Below are 25,564 nucleotides of genomic sequence, written 5' to 3'. Positions count from 1 at the left end.
ATATGAAAAACTTATTTTGGCCATATCTCCTTAAATATGCGTCCTAGAGCGAAAAGGACGATAATTCGTGACCACCCTCAAAAAATTCAAAAATCCACCCAAAACCTAAAAAAATTGAAATTTTTATATTAAAAACTTCTTTTGGCCATATCTCTTTAAATATGCGTTCTAGAGCGAAAAGGACGATAATTCGTGACCACCATCAAAAAATTGAAAAATCCACCCAAATCCTAAAAAACTTGAAATTTTTATATAAAAACTTCTTTTGGCCATATGTCCTTAAATATGCGTCCTAGAGCGAAAAGGACGATAATACGTGACCACCCTCAAAAAATTCAAAAATCCACCCAAAACCTAAAAAAATTGAAATTTTTATATGAAAAACTTCTTTTGGCCATATCTCCTTAAATATGCGTCCTACAGCGAAAAGGACGATAATTCGTGACCACCCTCAAAAAATTGAAAAATCCACCCAAAACCTAAAAAAATTGAAATTTTTATATGAAAAACTTCTTTTGGCCATATCTCCTAAACTAAGCGTCCTAGAGCGAAAAGGACGATAATTCGTGACCACCATCAAAAAATTGAAAAATCCACCCAAATCCTAAAAACATTGAAATTTTTATATGAAAAACTTCTTTTGGCCATATCTCCTTAAATATGCGTCCTAGAGCGAAAAGGACGATAATTCGTGACCACCCTCAAAAAATTGAAAAATTCATCCAAATCCTAAATAAATTGAAATTTTTATATGAAAAACTTATTTTGGCCATATCTCCTTAAATATGCGTCCTAGAGCGAAAAGGACGATAATTCGTGACCACCCTCAAAAAATTCAAAAATCCACCCAAAACCTAAAAAAATTAAAATTTTTATATGAAAAACTTCTTTTGGCCATATCTCTTTAAATATGCGTTCTAGAGCGAAAAGGACGATAATTCGTGACCACCATCAAAAAATTGAAAAATCCACCCAAATCCTAAAAAACTTGAAATTTTTATATAAAAACTTCTTTTGGCCATATGTCCTTAAATATGCGTCCTAGAGCGAAAAGGACGATAATACGTGACCACCCTCAAAAAATTCAAAAATCCACCCAAAACCTAAAAAAATTGAAATTTTTATATGAAAAACTTCTTTTGGCCATATCTCCTTAAATATGCGTCCTACAGCGAAAAGGACGATAATTCGTGACCACCCTCAAAAAATTGAAAAATCCACCCAAAACCTAAAAAAATTGAAATTTTTATATGAAAAACTTCTTTTGGCCATATCTCCTAAACTAAGCGTCCTAGAGCGAAAAGGACGATAATTCGTGACCACCATCAAAAAATTGAAAAATCCACCCAAATCCTAAAAAAATTGAAAATTTTATATGAAAAACTTCTTTTGGCCATATCTCCTTAAATATGCGTCCTAGAGCGAAAAGGACGATAATTCGTGACCACCCTCAAAAAATTGAAAAATTCATCCAAATCCTAAATAAATTGAAATTTTTATATGAAAAACTTATTTTGGCCATATCTCCTAAACTAAGCGTCCTAGAGCGAAAAGGACGATAATTCGTGACCACCCTCAAAAAATTCAAAAATCCACCCAAAACCTAAAAAAATTGAAATTTTTATATGAAAAACTTCTTTTGGCCATATCTCTTTAAATATGCGTCCTAGAGCGAAAAGGACGATAATTCGTGACCACCATCAAAAAATTGAAAAATCCACCCAAATCCTAAAAAAATTCAAATTTTTATATGAAAAACTTCTTTTGGCCATATCTCCTAAACTAAGCGTCCTAGAGCGAAAAGGACGATAATTCGTGACCACCATCAAAAAATTGAAAAATCCATCCAAATCCTAACAAAATTGAAATTTTTATATGAAAAACTTATTTTGGCCATATCTCCTTAAATATGCGTCCTAGAGCGAAAAGGACGATAATTCGTGACCACCCTCAAAAAATTCAAAAATCCACAAAACCTAAAAAAAATGAAATTTTTATATGAAAAACTTCTTTTGGCCATATCTCCTTAAATATGCGTCCTCGAGCGAAAAGGACGATAATTCGTGACTACCATCAAAAATTTGAAAAATCCACCCAAAACCTAAAAAAATTGAAATTTTTATATGAAAAACTTCTTTTGGCCATATATCCTTAAATATGCGTCCTAGAGCGAAAAGGACGATAATTCGTGACCACCCTCAAAAAATTGAAAAACCCACCCAAAACCTAAAAAAACTGAAATTTTTATATGAAAAACTTCTTTTGGCCATATCTCCTTAAATATGCGTCCTACAGCGAAAAGGACGATAATTCGTGACTACCATAAAAAAATTGAAAAATCTACCATCAAAAAATTGAAAAATCCATCCAAATCCTAAAAAAATTGAAATTTTTATATGAAAAACTTATTTTGGCCATATCTCCTTAAATATGCGTCCTACAGCGAAAAGGACGATAATTCGTGACCACCCTCAAAAAATTCAAAAATCCACCCACAACCTAAAAAAATTGAAATTTTTATATGAAAAACTTATTTTGGCCATATCTCCTTAAATATGCGTCCTAGAGCGAAAAGGACGATAATTCGTGACCACCCTCAAAAAATTCAAAAATCCACCCAAAACCTAAAAAAAATTGAAATTTTTATATGAAAAACTTCTTTTGGCCATATCTCTTTAAATATGCGTCCTAGAGCGAAAAGGACGATAATTCGTGACCACCAGCAAAAAATTGAAAAATCCACCCAAATCCTAAAAAATTGAAATTTTTATATGAAAAACTTCTTTTGGCCATATCTCCTAAACTAAGCGTCCTAGAGCAAAAAGGACGATAATTCGTGACCACCATCAAAAAATTGAAAAATCCATCCAAATCCTAAAAAAATTGAAATTTTTATATGAAAAACTTATTTTGGCCATATCTCCTAAACTAAGCGTCCTAGAGCGAAAAGGACGATAATTCGTGACCACCCTCAAAAAAAATGAAAAATCCACCCAAAACCTAAAAAAATTGAAATTTTTATATGAAAAACTTCTTTTGGCCATATCTTCTTAAATATGCGTCCTACAGCGAAAATGACTATAATTCGTGACCACCCTCAAAAAATTGAAAAATCCACCCAAATCCTAAAAAAATGAAATTTTTATATGAAAAACTTCTTTTGGCCATATCTCCTAAACTAAGCGTCCTAGAGCGAAAAGGACGATAATTCGTGACCACCATCAAAAAATTGAAAAATCCATCCAAATCCTAAAAAAATTGAAATTTTTATATGAAAAACTTATTTTGGCCATATCTCCTAAACTAAGCGTACTAGAGCGAAAAGGACGATAATTCGTGACCACCCTCAAAAAAATGAAAAATCCACCCAAAACCTAAAAAAATTGAAATTTTTATATGAGAAATTTCTTTTGGCCATATCTCCTTAAATATGCGTCCTAGAGCGAAAAGGACGATAATTCGTGACCACCCTCAAAAAATTCAAAAATCCACAAAACCTAAAAAAATGAAATTTTTATATGAAAAACTGTTTTTGGCCATATCTCCTTAAATATGCGTCCTAGAGCGAAAAGGACGATAATTTGTGACCACCATCAAAAAATTGAAAAATCCACCCAAATCCTAAAAAAATTTAAATTTTTATATGAAAAACTTGTTTTGGCAATATCTCCTTAAATATGCGTCCTAGAGCGAAAAGGACGATAATTAGTGACCACCCTCAAAAAATTGAAAAATCCACCCATAACCTAAAAAAATTTAAATTTTTATATGAAAAACTTATTTTGGCCATATCTCCTTAAATATGCGTCCTAGAGCGAAAAGGACGATAATTCGTGACCACCCTCAAAAAATTCAAAAATCCACCCAAAACCTAAAAAAATTGAAATTTTTATATGAAAAACTTCTTTTGGCCATATCTCCTTAAATATGCGTCCTACAGCGAAAATGACGATAATTCGTGACCACCCTCAAAAAATTCAAAAATCCACCCAAAACCTAAAAAAATTGAAATTTTTATATGAAAAACTTCTTTTGGCCATATCTCCTTAAATATGCGTCCTAGAGCGAAAAGGACTATAATTCGTGACCACCCTCAAAAAATTCAAAAATCCACCCAAAACCTAAAAAAATGAAATTTTTATATGAAAAACTTCTTTTGGCCATATCTCCTAAACTAAGCGTCCTAGAGCGAAAAGGACGATAATTCGTGACCACCATCAAAAAATTGAAAAATCCACCCAAATCCTAAAAAAATTGAAATTTTTATATGAAAAACTTATTTTGGCCATATCTCCTAAACTAAGCGTCTTAGAGCGAAAAGGACGATAATTCGTGACCACCCTCAAAAAATTCAAAAGTCCACCCAAAACCTAAAAAAATTGAAATTTTTATATGAAAAACTTATTTTGGCCATATCTCCTTAAATATGCGTCCTAGAGCGAAAAGGACGATAATTCGTGACCACCCTCAAAAAATTCAAAAATCCACCCAAAACCTAAAAAAATTGAAATTTTTATATTAAAAACTTCTTTTGGCCATATCTCTTTAAATATGCGTTCTAGAGCGAAAAGGACGATAATTCGTGACCACCATCAAAAAATTGAAAAATCCACCCAAATCCTAAAAAACTTGAAATTTTTATATAAAAACTTCTTTTGGCCATATGTCCTTAAATATGCGTCCTAGAGCGAAAAGGACGATAATACGTGACCACCCTCAAAAAATTCAAAAATCCACCCAAAACCTAAAAAAATTGAAATTTTTATATGAAAAACTTCTTTTGGCCATATCTCCTTAAATATGCGTCCTACAGCGAAAAGGACGATAATTCGTGACCACCCTCAAAAAATTGAAAAATCCACCCAAAACCTAAAAAAATTGAAATTTTTATATGAAAAACTTCTTTTGGCCATATCTCCTAAACTAAGCGTCCTAGAGCGAAAAGGACGATAATTCGTGACCACCATCAAAAAATTGAAAAATCCACCCAAATCCTAAAAACATTGAAATTTTTATATGAAAAACTTCTTTTGGCCATATCTCCTTAAATATGCGTCCTAGAGCGAAAAGGACGATAATTCGTGACCACCCTCAAAAAATTGAAAAATTCATCCAAATCCTAAATAAATTGAAATTTTTATATGAAAAACTTATTTTGGCCATATCTCCTTAAATATGCGTCCTAGAGCGAAAAGGACGATAATTCGTGACCACCCTCAAAAAATTCAAAAATCCACCCAAAACCTAAAAAAATTAAAATTTTTATATGAAAAACTTCTTTTGGCCATATCTCTTTAAATATGCGTTCTAGAGCGAAAAGGACGATAATTCGTGACCACCATCAAAAAATTGAAAAATCCACCCAAATCCTAAAAAACTTGAAATTTTTATATGAAAAACTTCTTTTGGCCATATCTCCTTAAATATGCGTCCTAGAGCGAAAAGGACGATAATTCGTGACCACCCTCAAAAAATTCAAAAATCCACCCAAAACCTAAAAAAAAATGAAATTTTTATATGAAAAACTTCTTTTGGCCATATCTCCTAAACTAAGCGTCCTAGAGCGAAAAGGACGATAATTCATGACCACCCTCAAAAAATTGAAAAATCCACCCAAAACCTAAAAAAATTGAAATTTTTATATGAAAAACTTCTTTTGGCCATATCTTCTTAAATATGCGTCCTAGAGCGAAAAGGACGATAATTCGTGACCACCATCAAAAAATTGAAAAATCCACCCAAATCCTACAAAAATTGAAATTTTTATATGAAAAACTTCTTTTGGCCATATCTCCTAAACTAAGCGTCCTAGAGCGAAAAGGACGATAATTCGTGACCACCATCAAAAAATTGAAAAATCCACCCAAATCCTACAAAAATTGAAATTTTTATATGAAAAACTTCTTTTGGCCATATCTCTTAAATATGCGTCCTAGAGCGAAAAGGACGATAATTCGTGACCACCCTCAAAAAATTGAAAAATCCACCCATAACCTAAAAAAAATTAAATTTTGATATGAAAAACTTCTTTTGGCCATATCTCCTTAAATATGCGTCCTAGAGCGCAAAGGACGATAATTCGTGACCACCCTCAAAAAATTAAAAATCCACCCAAATCCTAAAAAAATTGAAATTTTTATATGAAAAACTTCTTTTGGCCATATCTCCTTAAATATACGTCCTAGAGCGAAAAGGACGATAATTTGTGACCACAATCAAAAAATTGAAAAATCCACCCAAATCCCAAAAAAATTAAAATTTTTATATGAAAAACTTCTTTTGGCCATATCTCCTTAAATATGCGTCCTAGAGCGAAAAGGACGATAATTCGTGACCACCCTCAAAAAATTCAAAAATCGACCCAAAACCTAAAAAAAATGAAATTTTTATATGAAAAACTTCTTTTGGCCATATCTCCTTAAATATGCGTCCTAGAGCGAAAAGGACGATAATTCGTGACCACTATCAAAAAATTGAAAAATCCACCCAAATCCTAAAAAAATTGAAATTTTTATATGAAAAACTTATTTTGGCCATATCTCCTAAACTAAGCGTCCTAGAGCGAAAAGGACGATAATTCGTGACCACCCTCAAAAAATTGAAAAATCCACCCAAAACCTAAACAAATTGAAATTTTTATATGAAAAACTTCTTTTGGCCATATCTCCTTAAATATGCGTCCTAGAGCGAAAAGGACGATAATTCGTGACCACCATCAAAAAATTGAAAAATCCACCCAAATCCTAAAAAAATTTAAATTTTTATATGAAAAACTTCTTTTGGCCATATCTCCTTAAATATGCGTCCTAGAGCGCAAAGGACGATAATTCGTGACCACCCTCAAAAAATTCAAAAATCCACCCAAAACCCAAAAAAATTGAAATTTTTATATGAAAAACTTCTTTTGGCCATATCTCCTTAAATATGCGTCCTACAGCGAAAAGGACGATAATTCGTGACCACCCTCAAAAAATTGAAAAATCCACCCAAAACCTAAACAAATTGAAATTTTTATATGAAAAACTTCTTTTGGCCATATCTCCTTAAATATGCGTCCTAGAGCGAAAAGGACGATAATTCGTGACCACCATCAAAAAATTGAAAAATCCACCCAAATCCTAAAAAAATTGAAATTTTTATATGAAAAACTTCTTTTGGCCATATCTCCTTAAATATGCGTCCTAGAGCGCAAAGGACGATAATTCGTGACCACCATCAAAAAATTGAAAAATCCACCCAAATCCCAAAAAAATTGAAATTTTTATATGAAAAACTTCTTTTGGCCATATCTCCTTAAATATGCGTCCTACAGCGAAAAGGACGATAATTCGTGACCACCCTCAAAAAATTAAAAAATCCACCCAAACCTAAAAAAATTGAAATTTTTATATGAAAAACTTCTTTTGGCCATATCTCGTTAAATATGCGTCCTAGAGCGAAAAGGACGATAATTCGTGACCACCCTCAAAAAATTCAAAAATCCACTAAACCTAAAAAAATGAAATTTTTATATGAAAAACTTCTTTTGGCCATATCTCTTTAAATATGCGTTCTAGAGCGAAAAGGACGATAATTCGTGACCACCATCAAAAAATTGAAAAATCCACCCAAATCCTAAAAAACTTGAAATTTTTATATAAAAACTTCTTTTGGCCATATGTCCTTAAATATGCGTCCTAGAGCGAAAAGGACGATAATACGTGACCACCCTCAAAAAATTCAAAAATCCACCCAAAACCTAAAAAAATTGAAATTTTTATATGAAAAACTTCTTTTGGCCATATCTCCTTAAATATGCGTCCTACAGCGAAAAGGACGATAATTCGTGACCACCCTCAAAAAATTGAAAAATCCACCCAAAACCTAAAAAAATTGAAATTTTTATATGAAAAACTTCTTTTGGCCATATCTCCTAAACTAAGCGTCCTAGAGCGAAAAGGACGATAATTCGTGACCACCATCAAAAAATTGAAAAATCCACCCAAATCCTAAAAACATTGAAATTTTTATATGAAAAACTTCTTTTGGCCATATCTCCTTAAATATGCGTCCTAGAGCGAAAAGGACGATAATTCGTGACCACCCTCAAAAAATTGAAAAATTCATCCAAATCCTAAATAAATTGAAATTTTTATATGAAAAACTTATTTTGGCCATATCTCCTTAAATATGCGTCCTAGAGCGAAAAGGACGATAATTCGTGACCACCCTCAAAAAATTCAAAAATCCACCCAAAACCTAAAAAAATTAAAATTTTTATATGAAAAACTTCTTTTGGCCATATCTCTTTAAATATGCGTTCTAGAGCGAAAAGGACGATAATTCGTGACCACCCTCAAAAAATTCAAAAATCCACCCAAAACCTAAAAAAAAATGAAATTTTTATATGAAAAACTTCTTTTGGCCATATCTCCTAAACTAAGCGTCCTAGAGCGAAAAGGACGATAATTCATGACCACCCTCAAAAAATTGAAAAATCCACCCAAAACCTAAAAAAATTGAAATTTTTATATGAAAAACTTCTTTTGGCCATATCTTCTTAAATATGCGTCCTAGAGCGAAAAGGACGATAATTCGTGACCACCATCAAAAAATTGAAAAATCCACCCAAATCCTACAAAAATTGAAATTTTTATATGAAAAACTTCTTTTGGCCATATCTCCTAAACTAAGCGTCCTAGAGCGAAAAGGACGATAATTCGTGACCACCATCAAAAAATTGAAAAATCCACCCAAATCCTACAAAAATTGAAATTTTTATATGAAAAACTTCTTTTGGCCATATCTCTTAAATATGCGTCCTAGAGCGAAAAGGACGATAATTCGTGACCACCCTCAAAAAATTGAAAAATCCACCCATAACCTAAAAAAAATTAAATTTTGATATGAAAAACTTCTTTTGGCCATATCTCCTTAAATATGCGTCCTAGAGCGCAAAGGACGATAATTCGTGACCACCCTCAAAAAATTAAAAAATCCACCCAAATCCTAAAAAAATTGAAATTTTTATATGAAAAACTTCTTTTGGCCATATCTCCTTAAATATGCGTCCTAGAGCGAAAAGGACGATAATTTGTGACCACAATCAAAAAATTGAAAAATCCACCCAAATCCCAAAAAAATTAAAATTTTTATATGAAAAACTTCTTTTGGCCATATCTCCTTAAATATGCGTCCTAGAGCGAAAAGGACGATAATTCGTGACCACCCTCAAAAAATTCAAAAATCGACCCAAAACCTAAAAAAAATGAAATTTTTATATGAAAAACTTCTTTTGGCCATATCTCCTTAAATATGCGTCCTAGAGCGAAAAGGACGATAATTCGTGACCACTATCAAAAAATTGAAAAATCCACCCAAATCCTAAAAAAATTGAAATTTTTATATGAAAAACTTCTTTTGGCCATATATCCTTAAATATGCGTCCTAGAGCGAAAAGGACGATAATTCGTGACCACCCTCAAAAAATTGAAAAACCCACCCAAAACCTAAAAAAATTGAAATTTTTATATGAAAAACTTCTTTTGGCCATATCTCCTTAAATATGCGTCCTTTAGCGAAAAGGACGATAATTCGTGACCACCATCAAAAAATTGAAAAATCCACCCAAATCCTAAAAAAATTTAAATTTTTATATGAAAAACTTCTTTTGGCCATATCTCCTTAAATATGCGTCCTAGAGCGCAAAGGACGATAATTCGTGACCACCCTCAAAAAATTCAAAAATCCACCCAAAACCCAAAAAAATTGAAATTTTTATATGAAAAACTTCTTTTGGCCATATCTCCTTAAATATGCGTCCTACAGCGAAAAGGACGATAATTCGTGACCACCCTCAAAAAATTAAAAAATCCACCCAAACCTAAAAAAATTGAAATTTTTATATGAAAAACTTCTTTTGGCCATATCTCGTTAAATATGCGTCCTAGAGCGAAAAGGACGATAATTCGTGACCACCCTCAAAAAATTCAAAAATCCACTAAACCTAAAAAAATGAAATTTTTATATGAAAAACTTCTTTTGGCCATATCTCCTTAAATATGCGTCATAGAGCGCAAAGGACGATAATTCGTGACCACCCTCAAAAATCTAAAAAATCCACCCAAAACCTAAAAAAATTGAAATGTTTATATGAAAAACTTCTTTTGGCCATATCTCCTTAAATATGCGTCCTAGAGCGAAAAGGACGATAATTCGTGACCACCATCAAAAAATTGAAAAATCCACCCGAATCCTAAAAAAAATGAAATTTTTATATGAAAAACTTATTTTGGCCATATCTCCTAAACTAAGCGAAAAGGACGATAATTCGTGACCACCCTCAAAAAATTGAAAAATCCACCCAAATCCTAAAAAAATTGAAATTGTTATATGAAAAACTTCTTTTGGCCATATCTCCTTAAATATGCGTCCTAGAGCGAAAAGGACGATAATTCGTGACCACCCTCAAAAAATTGAAAAATCCACCCATAACCTAAAAAAATTTAAATTTTTATATGAAAAACTTCTTTTGGCCATAACTCCTTAAATATGCGTCCTAGAGCGCAAAGGACGATAATTCGTGACCACCCTCAAAAAATTAAAAAATCCACCCAAATCCTAAAAAAATTGAAATTTTTATATGAAAAACTTCTTTTGGCCATATCTCCTTAAATATGCGTCCTAGAGCGAAAAGGACGATAATTTGTGACCACAATTAAAAAATTGAAAAATCCACCCAAATCCCAAAAAAATTGAAATTTTTATATGAAAAACTTCTTTTGGCCATATCTCCTTAAATATGCTTCCTAGAGCGAAAAGGACGATAATTCGTGACCACCCTCAAAAAATTCAAAAATCGACCCAAAACCTAAAAAAAATGAAATTTTTATATGAAAAACTTATTTTGGCCATATCTCCTTAAATATGCGTCCTACAGCTAAAAGGACGATAATTTGTGACCACCCTCAAAAAATTCAAAAATCCACCCAAAACCTAAAAAAATTGAAATTTTTATATGAAAAACTTCTTTTGGCCATATCTCTTTAAATATGCGTCCTAGAGCGAAAAGAACGATAATTCGTGACCACCATCAAAAAATTGAAAAATCCACCCAAAACCTAAAAAAATGAAATTTTTATATGAAAAACTTCTTTTGGCCATATCTCCTTAAATATGCGTCCTAGAGCGAAAAGGACGATAATTCGTGACCACCATCAAAAAATTGAAAAATCCACCCAAATCCTAAAAAAATTGAAATTTTTATATGAAAAACTTATTTTGGCCATATCTCCTAAACTAAGCGTCCTAGAACGAAAAGGACGATAATTCGTAACCACCCTCAAAAAATTCAAAAATCCACCCAAAACCTAAAAAAATTGAAATTTTTATATGAAAAACTTCTTTTGGCCATATCTCCTTAAATATGCGTCCTACAGCGAAAAGGACGATAATTCGTGACCACCCTCAAAACATTCAAAAATCCACCCAAAACCAAAAAAAATTTAAATTTTTATATGAAAAACTTCTTTTGGCCATATCTCCTTAAATATGCGTCCTAGAGCGCAAAGGACGATAATTTGTGACCACCATCAAAAAATTGAAAAATCCACCCAAATCCTAAAAAAATTGAAATTTTTATATGAAAAACTTCTTTTGGCCATATCTCCTTAAATATGCGTCCTAGAGCGAATAGGACGATAATTCGTGACCACCCTCAAAAAATTGAAAAATCCACCCATAACCTAAAAAAATTTAAATTTTTATATGAAAAACTTCTTTTGGCCATATCTCCTTAAATATGCGTCCTAGAGCGCAAAGGACGATAATTCGTGACCACCCTCAAAAAATTCAAAAATCCACCCAAAACCTAAAAAAATTGAAATTTTTATATGAAAAACTTCTTTTGGCCATATCTCCTTAAATATGCGTCCTACAGCGAAAAGGACGATAATTCGTGACCACCCTCAAAAAATTCAAAAATCCACCCACAACCTAAAAAAATTGAAATTTTTATATGAAAAACTTCTTTTGGCCATATCTCCTTAAATATGCGTCCTACAGCGAAAAGGACGATAATTCGTGACCACCATCAAAAAATTGAAAAATCCACCCAAATCCTAAAAACATTGAAATTTTTATATGAAAAACTTCTTTTGGCCATATCTCCTTAAATATGCGTCCTAGAGCGAATAGGACGATAATTCGTGACCACCCTCAAAAAATTGAAAAATCCACCCATAACCTAAAAAAATTTAAATTTTTATATGAAAAACTTCTTTTGGCCATATCTCCTTAAATATGCGTCCTAGAGCGCAAAGGACGATAATTCGTGACCACCCTCAAAAAATTCAAAAATCCACCCAAAACCTAAAAAAATTGAAATTTTTATATGAAAAACTTCTTTTGGCCATATCTCCTTAAATATGCGTCCTACAGCGAAAAGGACGATAATTCGTGACCACCCTCAAAAAATTCAAAAATCCACCCACAACCTAAAAAAATTAAAATTTTTATATGAAAAACTTCTTTTGGCCATATCTCCTAAACTAAGCGTCCTAGAGCGAAAAGGACGATAATTCGTGACCACCATCAAAAAATTGAAAAATCCACCCAAATCCTAAAAAGATTGAAGTTTTTATATGAAAAACTTATTTTGGCCATATCTCCTAAACTAAGCGTCCTAGAGCGAAAAGCACGATAATTCGTGACCACCCTCAAAAAATTGAAAAATCCACCCATAAACTAAAAAAATTTTAATTTTTATATAAAAAACTTCTTTTGGCCATATCTCCTTAAATATGCGTCCTAGAGCGCAAAGGACGATAATTCGTGACCACCCTCAAAAAATTCAAAAATCCACCCAAAACCTAAAAAAATTGAAATTTTTATATAAAAAACTTCTTTTGGCCATATCTCCTTAAATATGCGTCCTAGAGCGCAAAGGACGATAATTTGTGACCACCATCAAAAAATTGAAAAATCCACCCAAATCCTAAAAAAATTGAAATTTTTATATGAAAAACTTCTTTTGGCCATATCTCCTTAAATATGCGTCCTAGAGCGAAAAGGACGATAATTCGTGACCACCCTCAAAAAAATGAAAAATCCACCCATAACCTAAAAAAATTTAAATTTTTATATGAAAAACTTCTTTTGGCCATATCTCCTTAAATATGCGTCCTAGAGCGCAAAGGACGATAATTCGTGACCACCCTCAAAAAATTCAAAAATCCACCCAAAACCTAAAAAAATTTAAATTTTTATATGAAAAACTTCTTTTGGCCATATCTCCTTAAATATGCGTCCTACAGCGAAAAGGACGATAATTCGTGACCACCCTCAAAAAATTCAAAAATCCACCCACAACCTAAAAAAATTGAAATTTTTATATGAAAAACTTCTTTTGGCCATATCTCCTAAACTAAGCGTCCTAGAGCGAAAAGGACGATAATTCGTGACCACCATCAAAAAATTGAAAAATCCACCCAAATCCTAAAAAGATTGAAGTTTTTATATGAAAAACTTATTTTGGCCATATCTCCTAAACTAAGCGTCCTAGAGCGAAAAGCACGATAATTCGTGACCACCCTCAAAAAATTGAAAAATCCACCCAAATCCTAAAAAAATTTAAATTTTTATATGAAAAACTTCTTTTGGCCATATCTCCTTAAATATGCGTCCTAGAGCGCAAAGGACGATAATTCGTGACCACCCTCAAAAAATTCAAAAATCCACCCAAAACCCAAAAAAATTGAAATTTTTATATGAAAAACTTCTTTTGGCCATATCTCCTTAAATATGCGTCCTACAGCGAAAAGGACGATAATTCGTGACCACCCTCAAAAAATTAAAAAATCCACCCAAACCTAAAAAAATTGAAATTTTTATATGAAAAACTTCTTTTGGCCATATCTCGTTAAATATGCGTCCTAGAGCGAAAAGGACGATAATTCGTGACCACCCTCAAAAAATTCAAAAATCCACTAAACCTAAAAAAATGAAATTTTTATATGAAAAACTTCTTTTGGCCATATCTCTTTAAATATGCGTTCTAGAGCGAAAAGGACGATAATTCGTGACCACCATCAAAAAATTGAAAAATCCACCCAAATCCTAAAAAACTTGAAATTTTTATATAAAAACTTCTTTTGGCCATATGTCCTTAAATATGCGTCCTAGAGCGAAAAGGACGATAATACGTGACCACCCTCAAAAAATTCAAAAATCCACCCAAAACCTAAAAAAATTGAAATTTTTATATGAAAAACTTCTTTTGGCCATATCTCCTTAAATATGCGTCCTACAGCGAAAAGGACGATAATTCGTGACCACCCTCAAAAAATTGAAAAATCCACCCAAAACCTAAAAAAATTGAAATTTTTATATGAAAAACTTCTTTTGGCCATATCTCCTAAACTAAGCGTCCTAGAGCGAAAAGGACGATAATTCGTGACCACCATCAAAAAATTGAAAAATCCACCCAAATCCTAAAAACATTGAAATTTTTATATGAAAAACTTCTTTTGGCCATATCTCCTTAAATATGCGTCCTAGAGCGAAAAGGACGATAATTCGTGACCACCCTCAAAAAATTGAAAAATTCATCCAAATCCTAAATAAATTGAAATTTTTATATGAAAAACTTATTTTGGCCATATCTCCTTAAATATGCGTCCTAGAGCGAAAAGGACGATAATTCGTGACCACCCTCAAAAAATTCAAAAATCCACCCAAAACCTAAAAAAATTAAAATTTTTATATGAAAAACTTCTTTTGGCCATATCTCTTTAAATATGCGTTCTAGAGCGAAAAGGACGATAATTCGTGACCACCATCAAAAAATTGAAAAATCCACCCAAATCCTAAAAAACTTGAAATTTTTATATGAAAAACTTCTTTTGGCCATATCTCCTTAAATATGCGTCCTAGAGCGAAAAGGACGATAATTCGTGACCACCCTCAAAAAATTCAAAAATCCACCCAAAACCTAAAAAAAAATGAAATTTTTATATGAAAAACTTCTTTTGGCCATATCTCCTAAACTAAGCGTCCTAGAGCGAAAAGGACGATAATTCATGACCACCCTCAAAAAATTGAAAAATCCACCCAAAACCTAAAAAAATTGAAATTTTTATATGAAAAACTTCTTTTGGCCATATCTTCTTAAATATGCGTCCTAGAGCGAAAAGGACGATAATTCGTGACCACCATCAAAAAATTGAAAAATCCACCCAAATCCTACAAAAATTGAAATTTTTATATGAAAAACTTCTTTTGGCCATATCTCCTAAACTAAGCGTCCTAGAGCGAAAAGGACGATAATTCGTGACCACCATCAAAAAATTGAAAAATCCACCCAAATCCTACAAAAATTGAAATTTTTATATGAAAAACTTCTTTTGGCCATATCTCTTAAATATGCGTCCTAGAGCGAAAAGGACGATAATTCGTGACCACCCTCAAAAAATTGAAAAATCCACCCATAACCTAAAAAAAATTAAATTTTGATATGAAAAACTTCTTTTGGCCATATCTCCTTAAATATGCGTCCTAGAGCGCAAAGGACGATAATTCGTGACCACCCTCAAAAAATTAAAAAATCCACCCAAATCCTAAAAAAATTGAAATTTTTATATGAAAAACTTCTTTTGGCCATATCTCCTTAAATATGCGTCCTAGAGCGAAAAGGACGATAATTTGTGACCACAATCAAAAAATTGAAAAATCCACCCAAATCCCAAAAAAATTAAAATTTTTATATGAAAAACTTCTTTTGGCCATATCTCCTTAAATATGCGTCCTAGAGCGAAAAGGACGATAATTCGTGACCACCCTCAAAAAATTCAAAAATCGACCCAAAACCTAAAAAAAATGAAATTTTTATATGAAAAACTTCTTTTGGCCATATCTCCTTAAATATGCGTCCTAGAGCGAAAAGGACGATAATTCGTGACCACTATCAAAAAATTGAAAAATCCACCCAAATCCTAAAAAAATTGAAATTTTTATATGAAAAACTTATTTTGGCCATATCTCCTAAACTAAGCGTCCTAGAGCGAAAAGGACGATAATTCGTGACCACCCTCAAAAAATTGAAAAATCCACCCAAAACCTAAAAAAATTGAAATTTTTATATGAAAAACTTCTTTTGGCCATATCTCCTTAAATATGCGTCCTAGAGCGAAAAGGACGATAATTCGTGACCACCATCAAAAAATTGAAAAATCCACCCAAATCCTAAAAAAATTTAAATTTTTATATGAAAAACTTCTTTTGGCCATATCTCCTTAAATATGCGTCCTAGAGCGCAAAGGACGATAATTCGTGACCACCCTCAAAAAATTCAAAAATCCACCCAAAACCCAAAAAAATTGAAATTTTTATATGAAAAACTTCTTTTGGCCATATCTCCTTAAATATGCGTCCTACAGCGAAAAGGACGATAATTCGTGACCACCCTCAAAAAATTAAAAAATCCACCCAAACCTAAAAAAATTGAAATTTTTATATGAAAAACTTCTTTTGGCCATATCTCGTTAAATATGCGTCCTAGAGCGAAAAGGACGATAATTCGTGACCACCCTCAAAAAATTCAAAAATCCACTAAACCTAAAAAAATGAAATTTTTATATGAAAAACTTCTTTTGGCCATATCTCCTTAAATATGCGTCATAGAGCGCAAAGGACGATAATTCGTGACCACCCTCAAAAAATTAAAAAATCCACCCAAAACCTAAAAAAATTGAAATGTTTATATGAAAAACTTCTTTTGGCCATATCTCCTTAAATATGCGTCCTAGAGCGAAAAGGACGATAATTCGTGACCACCATCAAAAAATTGAAAAATCCACCCGAATCCTAAAAAAAATGAAATTTTTATACGAAAAACTTATTTTGGCCATATCTCCTAAACTAAGCGAAAAGGACGATAATTCGTGACCACCCTCAAAAAATTGAAAAATCCACCCAAATCCTAAAAAAATTGAAATTGTTATATGAAAAACTTCTTTTGGCCATATCTCCTTAAATATGCGTCCTAGAGCGAAAAGGACGATAATTCGTGACCACCCTCAAAAAATTGAAAAATCCACCCATAACCTAAAAAAATTTAAATTTTTATATGAAAAACTTCTTTTGGCCATAACTCCTTAAATATGCGTCCTAGAGCGCAAAGGACGATAATTCGTGACCACAATTAAAAAATTGAAAAATCCACCCAAATCCCAAAAAAATTGAAATTTTTATATGAAAAACTTCTTTTGGCCATATCTCCTTAAATATGCTTCCTAGAGCGAAAAGGACGATAATTCGTGACCACCCTCAAAAAATTCAAAAATCGACCCAAAACCTAAAAAAAATGAAATTTTTATATGAAAAACTTCTTTTGGCCATATCTCCTTAAATATGCGTCCTACAGCTAAAAGGACGATAATTTGTGACCACCCTCAAAAAATTCAAAAATCCACCCAAAACCTAAAAAAATTGAAATTTTTATATGAAAAACTTCTTTTGGCCATATCTCTTTAAATATGCGTCCTAGAGCGAAAAGAACGATAATTCGTGACCACCATCAAAAAATTGAAAAATCCACCCAAAACCTAAAAAAATGAAATTTTTATATGAAAAACTTCTTTTGGCCATATCTCCTTAAATATGCGTCCTAGAGCGAAAAGGACGATAATTCGTGACCACCATCAAAAAATTGAAAAATCCACCCAAATCCTAAAAAAATTGAAATTTTTATATGAAAAACTTATTTTGGCCATATCTCCTAAACTAAGCGTCCTAGAACGAAAAGGACGATAATTCGTAACCACCCTCAAAAAATTCAAAAATCCACCCAAAACCTAAAAAAATTGAAATTTTTATATGAAAAACTTCTTTTGGCCATATCTCCTTAAATATGCGTCCTACAGCGAAAAGGACGATAATTCGTGACCACCCTCAAAACATTCAAAAATCCACCCAAAACCAAAAAAAATTTAAATTTTTATATGAAAAACTTCTTTTGGCCATATCTCCTTAAATATGCGTCCTAGAGCGCAAAGGACGATAATTTGTGACCACCATCAAAAAATTGAAAAATCCACCCAAATCCTAAAAAAATTGAAATTTTTATATGAAAAACTTCTTTTGGCCATATCTCCTTAAATATGCGTCCTAGAGCGAATAGGACGATAATTCGTGACCACCCTCAAAAAATTGAAAAATCCACCCATAACCTAAAAAAATTTAAATTTTTATATGAAAAACTTCTTTTGGCCATATCTCCTTAAATATGCGTCCTAGAGCGCAAAGGACGATAATTCGTGACCACCCTCAAAAAATTCAAAAATCCACCCAAAACCTAAAAAAATTGAAATTTTTATATGAAAAACTTCTTTTGGCCATATCTCCTTAAATATGCGTCCTACAGCGAAAAGGACGATAATTCGTGACCACCCTCAAAAAATTCAAAAATCCACCCACAACCTAAAAAAATTGAAATTTTTATATGAAAAACTTCTTTTGGCCATATCTCCTTAAATATGCGTCCTACAGCGAAAAGGACGATAATTCGTGACCACCATCAAAAAATTGAAAAATCCACCCAAATCCTAAAAAGATTGAAATTTTTATATGAAAAACTTCTTTTGGCCATATCTCCTTAAATATGCGTCCTAGAGCGAATAGGACGATAATTCGTGACCACCCTCAAAAAATTGAAAAATCCACCCATAACCTAAAAAAATTTAAATTTTTATATGAAAAACTTCTTTTGGCCATATCTCCTTAAATATGCGTCCTAGAGCGCAAAGGACGATAATTCGTGACCACCCTCAAAAAATTCAAAAATCCACCCAAAACCTAAAAAAATTGAAATTTTTATATGAAAAACTTCTTTTGGCCATATCTCCTTAAATATGCGTCCTACAGCGAAAAGGACGATAATTCGTGACCACCCTCAAAAAATTCAAAAATCCACCCACAACCTAAAAAAATTAAAATTTTTATATGAAAAACTTCTTTTGGCCATATCTCCTAAACTAAGCGTCCTAGAGCGAAAAGGACGATAATTCGTGACCACCATCAAAAAATTGAAAAATCCACCCAAATCCTAAAAAGATTGAAGTTTTTATATGAAAAACTTATTTTGGCCATATCTCCTAAACTAAGCGTCCTAGAGCGAAAAGCACGATAATTCGTGACCACCCTCAAAAAATTGAAAAATCCACCCATAACCTAAAAAAATTTTAATTTTTATATGAAAAACTTCTTTTGGCCATATCTCCTTAAATATGCGTCCTAGAGCGCAAAGGACGATAATTCGTGACCACCCTCAAAAAATTCAAAAATCCACCCAAAACCTAAAAAAATTGAAATTTTTATATAAAAAACTTCTTTTGGCCATATCTCCTTAAATATGCGTCCTAGAGCGCAAAGGACGATAATTTGTGACCACCATCAAAAAATTGAAAAATCCACCCAAATCCTAAAAAAATTGAAATTTTTATATGAAAAACTTCTTTTGGCCATATCTCCTTAAATATGCGTCCTAGAGCGAAAAGGACGATAATTCGTGACCACCCTCAAAAAATTGAAAAATCCACCCATAACCTAAAAAAATTTAAATTTTTATATGAAAAACTTCTTTTGGCCATATCTCCTTAAATATGCGTCCTAGAGCGCAAAGGACGATAATTCGTGACCACCCTCAAAAAATTCAAAAATCCACCCAAAACCTAAAAAAATTTAAATTTTTATATGAAAAACTTCTTTTGGCCATATCTCCTTAAATATGCGTCCTACAGCGAAAAGGACGATAATTCGTGACCACCCTCAAAAAATTCAAAAATCCACCCACAACCTAAAAAAATTGAAATTTTTATATGAAAAACTTCTTTTGGCCATATCTCCTAAACTAAGCGTCCTAGAGCGAAAAGGACGATAATTCGTGACCACCATCAAAAAATTGAAAAATCCACCCAAATCCTAAAAAGATTGAAGTTTTTATATGAAAAACTTATTTTGGCCATATCTCCTAAACTAAGCGTCCTAGAGCGAAAAGCACGATAATTCGTGACCACCCTCAAAAAATTGAAAAATCCACCCATAACCTAAAAAAATTTTAATTTTTATATGAAAAACTTCTTTTGGCCATATCTCCTTAAATATGCGTCCTAGAGCGCAAAGGACGATAATTCGTGACCACCCTCAAAAAATTCAAAAATCCACCCAAAACCTAAAAAAATTGAAATTTTTATATAAAAAACTTCTTTTGGCCATATCTCCTTAAATATGCGTCCTAGAGCGCAAAGGACGATAATTTGTGACCACCATCAAAAAATTGAAAAATCCACCCAAATCCTAAAAAAATTGAAATTTTTATATGAAAAACTTCTTTTGGCCATATCTCCTTAAATATGCGTCCTAGAGCGAAAAGGACGATAATTCGTGACCACCCTCAAAAAATTGAAAAATCCACCCATAACCTAAAAAAATTTAAATTTTTATATGAAAAACTTCTTTTGGCCATATCTCCTTAAATATGCGTCCTAGAGCGCAAAGGACGATAATTCGTGACCACCCTCAAAAAATTCAAAAATCCACCCAAAACCTAAAAAAATTGAAATTTTTATATGAAAAACTTCTTTTGGCCATATCTCCTTAAATATGCGTCCTACAGCGAAAAGGACGATAATTCGTGACCACCCTCAAAACATTCAAAAATCCACCCAAAACCAAAAAAAATTGAAATTTTTATATGAAAAACTTATTTTGGCCATATCTCCTTAAATATGCGTCCTAGAGCGAAAAGGACGATAATTCGTGACCAACCTAAAAAATTCAAAAATCCACCCAGAACCTAAAAAAATTGAAATTTTTATATGAAAAACTTCTTTTGGCCATATCTCTTTAAATACGAGTCCTAGAGCGCAAAGGACGATAATTCGTGACCACCCTCAAAAAATTCAAAAATCCACCCAAAACCTAAAAAAATTGAAATTTTTATATGAAAAACTTTTTTTGGCCATATCTCCTTAAATATGCGTCCTAGAGCGAAAAGGACGATAATTCGTGACCACTCTCAAAAAATTCAAAAATCCACCCAAAACCTAAAAAAAATGAAATTTTTATATGAAAAACTTCTTTTGGCCATATCTCCTTAAATATGCGTCCTAGAGCGAAAAGGACGATAATTCGTGACACCATCAAAAAATTGAAAAATCCACCCAAATCCTAAAAAAAATGAAATTTTTATATGAAAAACTTATTTTGGCCATATCTCCTAAACTAAGCGTCCTAAAGCGAAAAGGACGATAATTCGTGACCACCCTCAAAAAATTTAAAAATCCACCCAAAACCTAAAAAAATTGAAATTTTTATATGAAAAACTTATTTTGGCCATATCTCCTTAAATATGCGTCCTAGAGCGAAATGGACGATAATTCGTGACCACCCTCAAAAAATTCAAAAATCCACCCACAACCTAAAAAAATTGAAATTTTTATATTAAAAACTTCTTTTGGCCATATCTCTTTAAATATGCGTCCTAGAGCGAAAAGGACGATAATTCGTGACCACCATCAAAAAATTGAAAAATCCACCTAAAAAATTGAAATTTTTATATGAAAAACTTCTTTTGGCCATATCTCCTAAACTAAGCGTCCTAGAGCGAAAAGCACGATAATTCGTGACCACCATCAAAAAATTGAAAAATCCACCCAAATCAAAAAAAATTGAAATTTTTATATGAAAAACTTCTTTTGGCCATATCTCTTTAAATATGCGTCCTAGAGCGAAAAGGACGATAATTCGTGACCACCCTCAAAAAATGGAAAAATCCACCCATAACCTAAAAAAATTTAAATTTTTATATGAAAAACTTCTTTTGGCCATATCTCCTTAAATATGCGTCCTATAGCGCAAAGGACGATAATTCGTGACCACCCTCAAAAAATTCAAAAATCCACCCAAAACCTAAAAAAATTGAAATTTTTATATGAAAAACTTCTTTTGGCCATATCTCCTTAAATATGCGTCCTACAGCGAAAAGGACGATAATTCGTGACCACCCTCAAAAAATTCAAAAATCCACCCAAAACCTAAAAAAATTTAAATTTTTATATGAAAAACTTCTTTTGGCCATATCTCCTTAAATATGCGTCCTAGAGCGAAAAGGACTATAATTCGTGAACACCCTCAAAAAATTCAAAAATCCACCCAAAACCTAAAAAAATGAAATTTTTATATGAAAAACTTCTTTTGGCCATATCTCCACATTTGGCCATATTTTGGCGAAAAGGACGATAATTCGTGACCACCATCAAAAAATTGAAAAATCCACCCAAATCCTAAAAAAATTGAAATTTTTATATGAAAAACTTATTTTGGCCATATCTCCTAAACTAAGCGTCCTAGAGCGAAAAGGACGATAATTCGTGACCACCCTCAAAAAATTCAAAAATCCACCTAAAACCTAAAAAAATTGAAATTTTTATATGAAAAACTTCTTTTGGCCATATCTCTTTAAATATGCGTCCTAGAGCGAAAAGGACGATAATACGTGACCACCCTCAAAAAATTCAAAAACCCACCCACAACCTAAAAAAATTGAAATTTTTATATGAAAAACTTCTTTTGGCCATATCTCCTAAACTAAGCGTCCTAGAGCGAAAAGGACGATAATTCGTGACCACCCTCAAAAAATTCAAAAATCCACCTAAAACCTAAAAAATTGAAATTTTTATATGAAAAACTTCTTTTGGCCATATCTCTTTAAATATGCGTCCTAGAGCGAAAAGGACGATAATACGTGACCACCCTCAAAAAATTCAAAAATCCACCCACAACCTAAAAAAATTGAAATTTTTATATGAAAAACTTCTTTTGGCCATATCTCCTAAACTAAGCGTCCTAGAGCGAAAAGGACGATAATTCGTGACCACAATCAAAAAATTGAAAAATCCACCCAAATCCCAAAAAAATTTAAATTTTTATATGAAAAACTTCTTTTGGCCATATCTATTTAAATATGCGTCTTAGAGCGAAAAGGACGATAATTCGTGACCACCCTCAAAAAATTGAAAAATCCACCCAAAACCTAAAAAATTTAAATTTTTATATGAAAAGCTTCTTTTGGCCATATCTATTTAAATATGCGTCTTAGAGCGAAAAGGACGATAATTCGTGACCACCCTCAAAAAATTGAAAAATCCACCCAAAACCTAAAAAAATTGAAATTTTTATATGAAAAACTTCTTTTGGCCATATCTCCTAAACTAAGCGTCCTAGAGCGAAAAGGACGATAATTCGTGACCACCATCAAAAAATTGAAAAATCCACCCAAATCCTAAAAAAATTGAAATTTTTATATGAAAAACTTCTTTTGGCCATATCTCCTAAACTAAGCGTCCTAGAGCGAAAAGGACGATAATTCGTGACCACCCTCAAAAAATTGAAAAATTCATCCAAATCCTAAAAAAATTGAAATTTTTATATGAAAAACTTATTTTGGCCATATCTCCTAAACTAAGCGTCCTAGAGCGAAAAGGACGATAATTTGTTTCCACAATCAAAAAATTGAAAAATCCACCCAAATCCTCAAAAACTTGAAATTTTTATATAAAAACTTCTTTTGGCCATATCTCCTTAAATATGCGTCCTAGAGCGAAAAGGACGATAATACGTGACCACCCTCAAAAAATTCAAAAATCCACCCAAAACCTAAAAAAATTTAAATTTTTATATGAAAAACTTCTTTTGGCCATATCTCCTTAAATATGCGTCCTACAGCGAAAAGGACGATAATTTGTGACCACCCTCAAAAAATTCAAAAATCCACCCAAAACCTAAAAAAATTTAAATTTTTATATGAAAAACTTCTTTTGGCCATATCTCCTTAAATATGCGTCCTAGAGCGAAAAGGACGATAATTCGTGACCACCATCAAAAAATTCAAAAATCCACCCAAAACCTAAAAAAAATGAAATTTTTATATGAAAAACTTCTTTTGGCCATATCTCCTTAAATATGCGTCCTAGAGCGAAAAGGACGATAATTCGTGACCACCATCAAAAAATTGAAAAATCCACCCAAATCCTAAAAAAATTGAAATTTTTATATGAAAAACTTATTTTGGCCATATCTCCTAAACTAAGCGAAAAGGACGATAATTCGTGACCACCCTCAAAAAATTGAAAAATCCACCCAAATCCTAAAAAAATTGAAATTGTTATATGAAAAACTTCTTTTGGCCATATCTCCTTAAATATGCGTCCTAGAGCGAAAAGGACGATAATTCGTGACCACCCTCAAAAAATTGAAAAATCCACCCATAACCTAAAAAAATTTAAATTTTTATATGAAAAACTTCTTTTGGCCATAACTCCTTAAATATGCGTCCTAGAGCGCAAAGGACGATAATTCGTGACCACCCTCAAAAAATTAAAAAATCCACCCAAATCCTAAAAAAATTGAAATTTTTATATGAAAAACTTCTTTTGGCCATATCTCCTTAAATATGCGTCCTAGAGCGAAAAGGACGATAATTTGTGACCACAATCAAAAAATTGAAAAATCCACCCAAATCCCAAAAAATTGAAATTTTTATATGAAAAACTTCTTTTGGCCATATCTCCTTAAATATGCTTCCTAGAGCGAAAAGGACGATAATTCGTGACCACCCTCAAAAAACTCAAAAATCGACCCAAAACCTAAAAAAATGAAATTTTTATATGAAAAACTTCTTTTGGCCATATCTCCTTAAATATGCGTCCTACAGCGAAAAGTACGATAAGATAATTCGTGACCACCATCAAAAAATTGAAAAATCCACCCAAAACCTAAAAAAATTGAAATTTTTATATGAAAAACTTATTTTGGCCATATCTCCTAAACTAAGCGCCCTAGAACGAAAAGGACGATAATTCGTGACCACCCTCAAAAAATTGAAAAATCCACCCAAAACCTAAAAAAATTGAAATTTTTATATGAAAAACTTCTTTTGGCCATATCTGCTTAAATATGCGTCCTAGAGCGAAAAGGACGATAATTCGTGACCACCCTCAAAAAATTCAAAAATCGACCCAAAACCTAAAAAAATTGAAATTTTTATATGAAAAACTTCTTTTGGCCATATCTCCTTAAATATGCGTCCTACAGCGAAAAGGACGATAAGATAATTCGTGACCACCATCAAAAAATTGAAAAATCCACCCAAATCCTAAAAAAATTGAAATTTTTATATGAAAAACTTCTTTTGGCCATATCTCCTAAAATATGCGTCCTAGAGCGAAAAGGACGATAATTCGTGACCACCATCAAAAAATTGAAAAATCCACCCAAATCCTAAAAAAAATTGAAATTTTTATATGAAAAACTTCTTTTGGCCATATCTCCTTAAATATGCGTCCTAGAGCGAAAAGGACGATAATTCGTGACCACCCTCAAAAAATTGAAAAATCCACCCATAACCTAAAAAAATTTAAATTTTTATATGAAAAACTTCTTTTGGCCATATCTCCTTAAATATGCGTCCTATAGCGCAAAGGACGATAATTCGTGACCACCCTCAAAAAATTCAAAAATCCACACAAAATCT

This window comes from Haematobia irritans, chromosome 5 (assembly GCF_050003625.1).
Source record: "Haematobia irritans isolate KBUSLIRL chromosome 5, ASM5000362v1, whole genome shotgun sequence".
In the NCBI taxonomy this organism is placed as follows: domain Eukaryota; kingdom Metazoa; phylum Arthropoda; class Insecta; order Diptera; family Muscidae; genus Haematobia; species Haematobia irritans.
Note: the sequence above shows the minus strand (reverse complement) of the source record.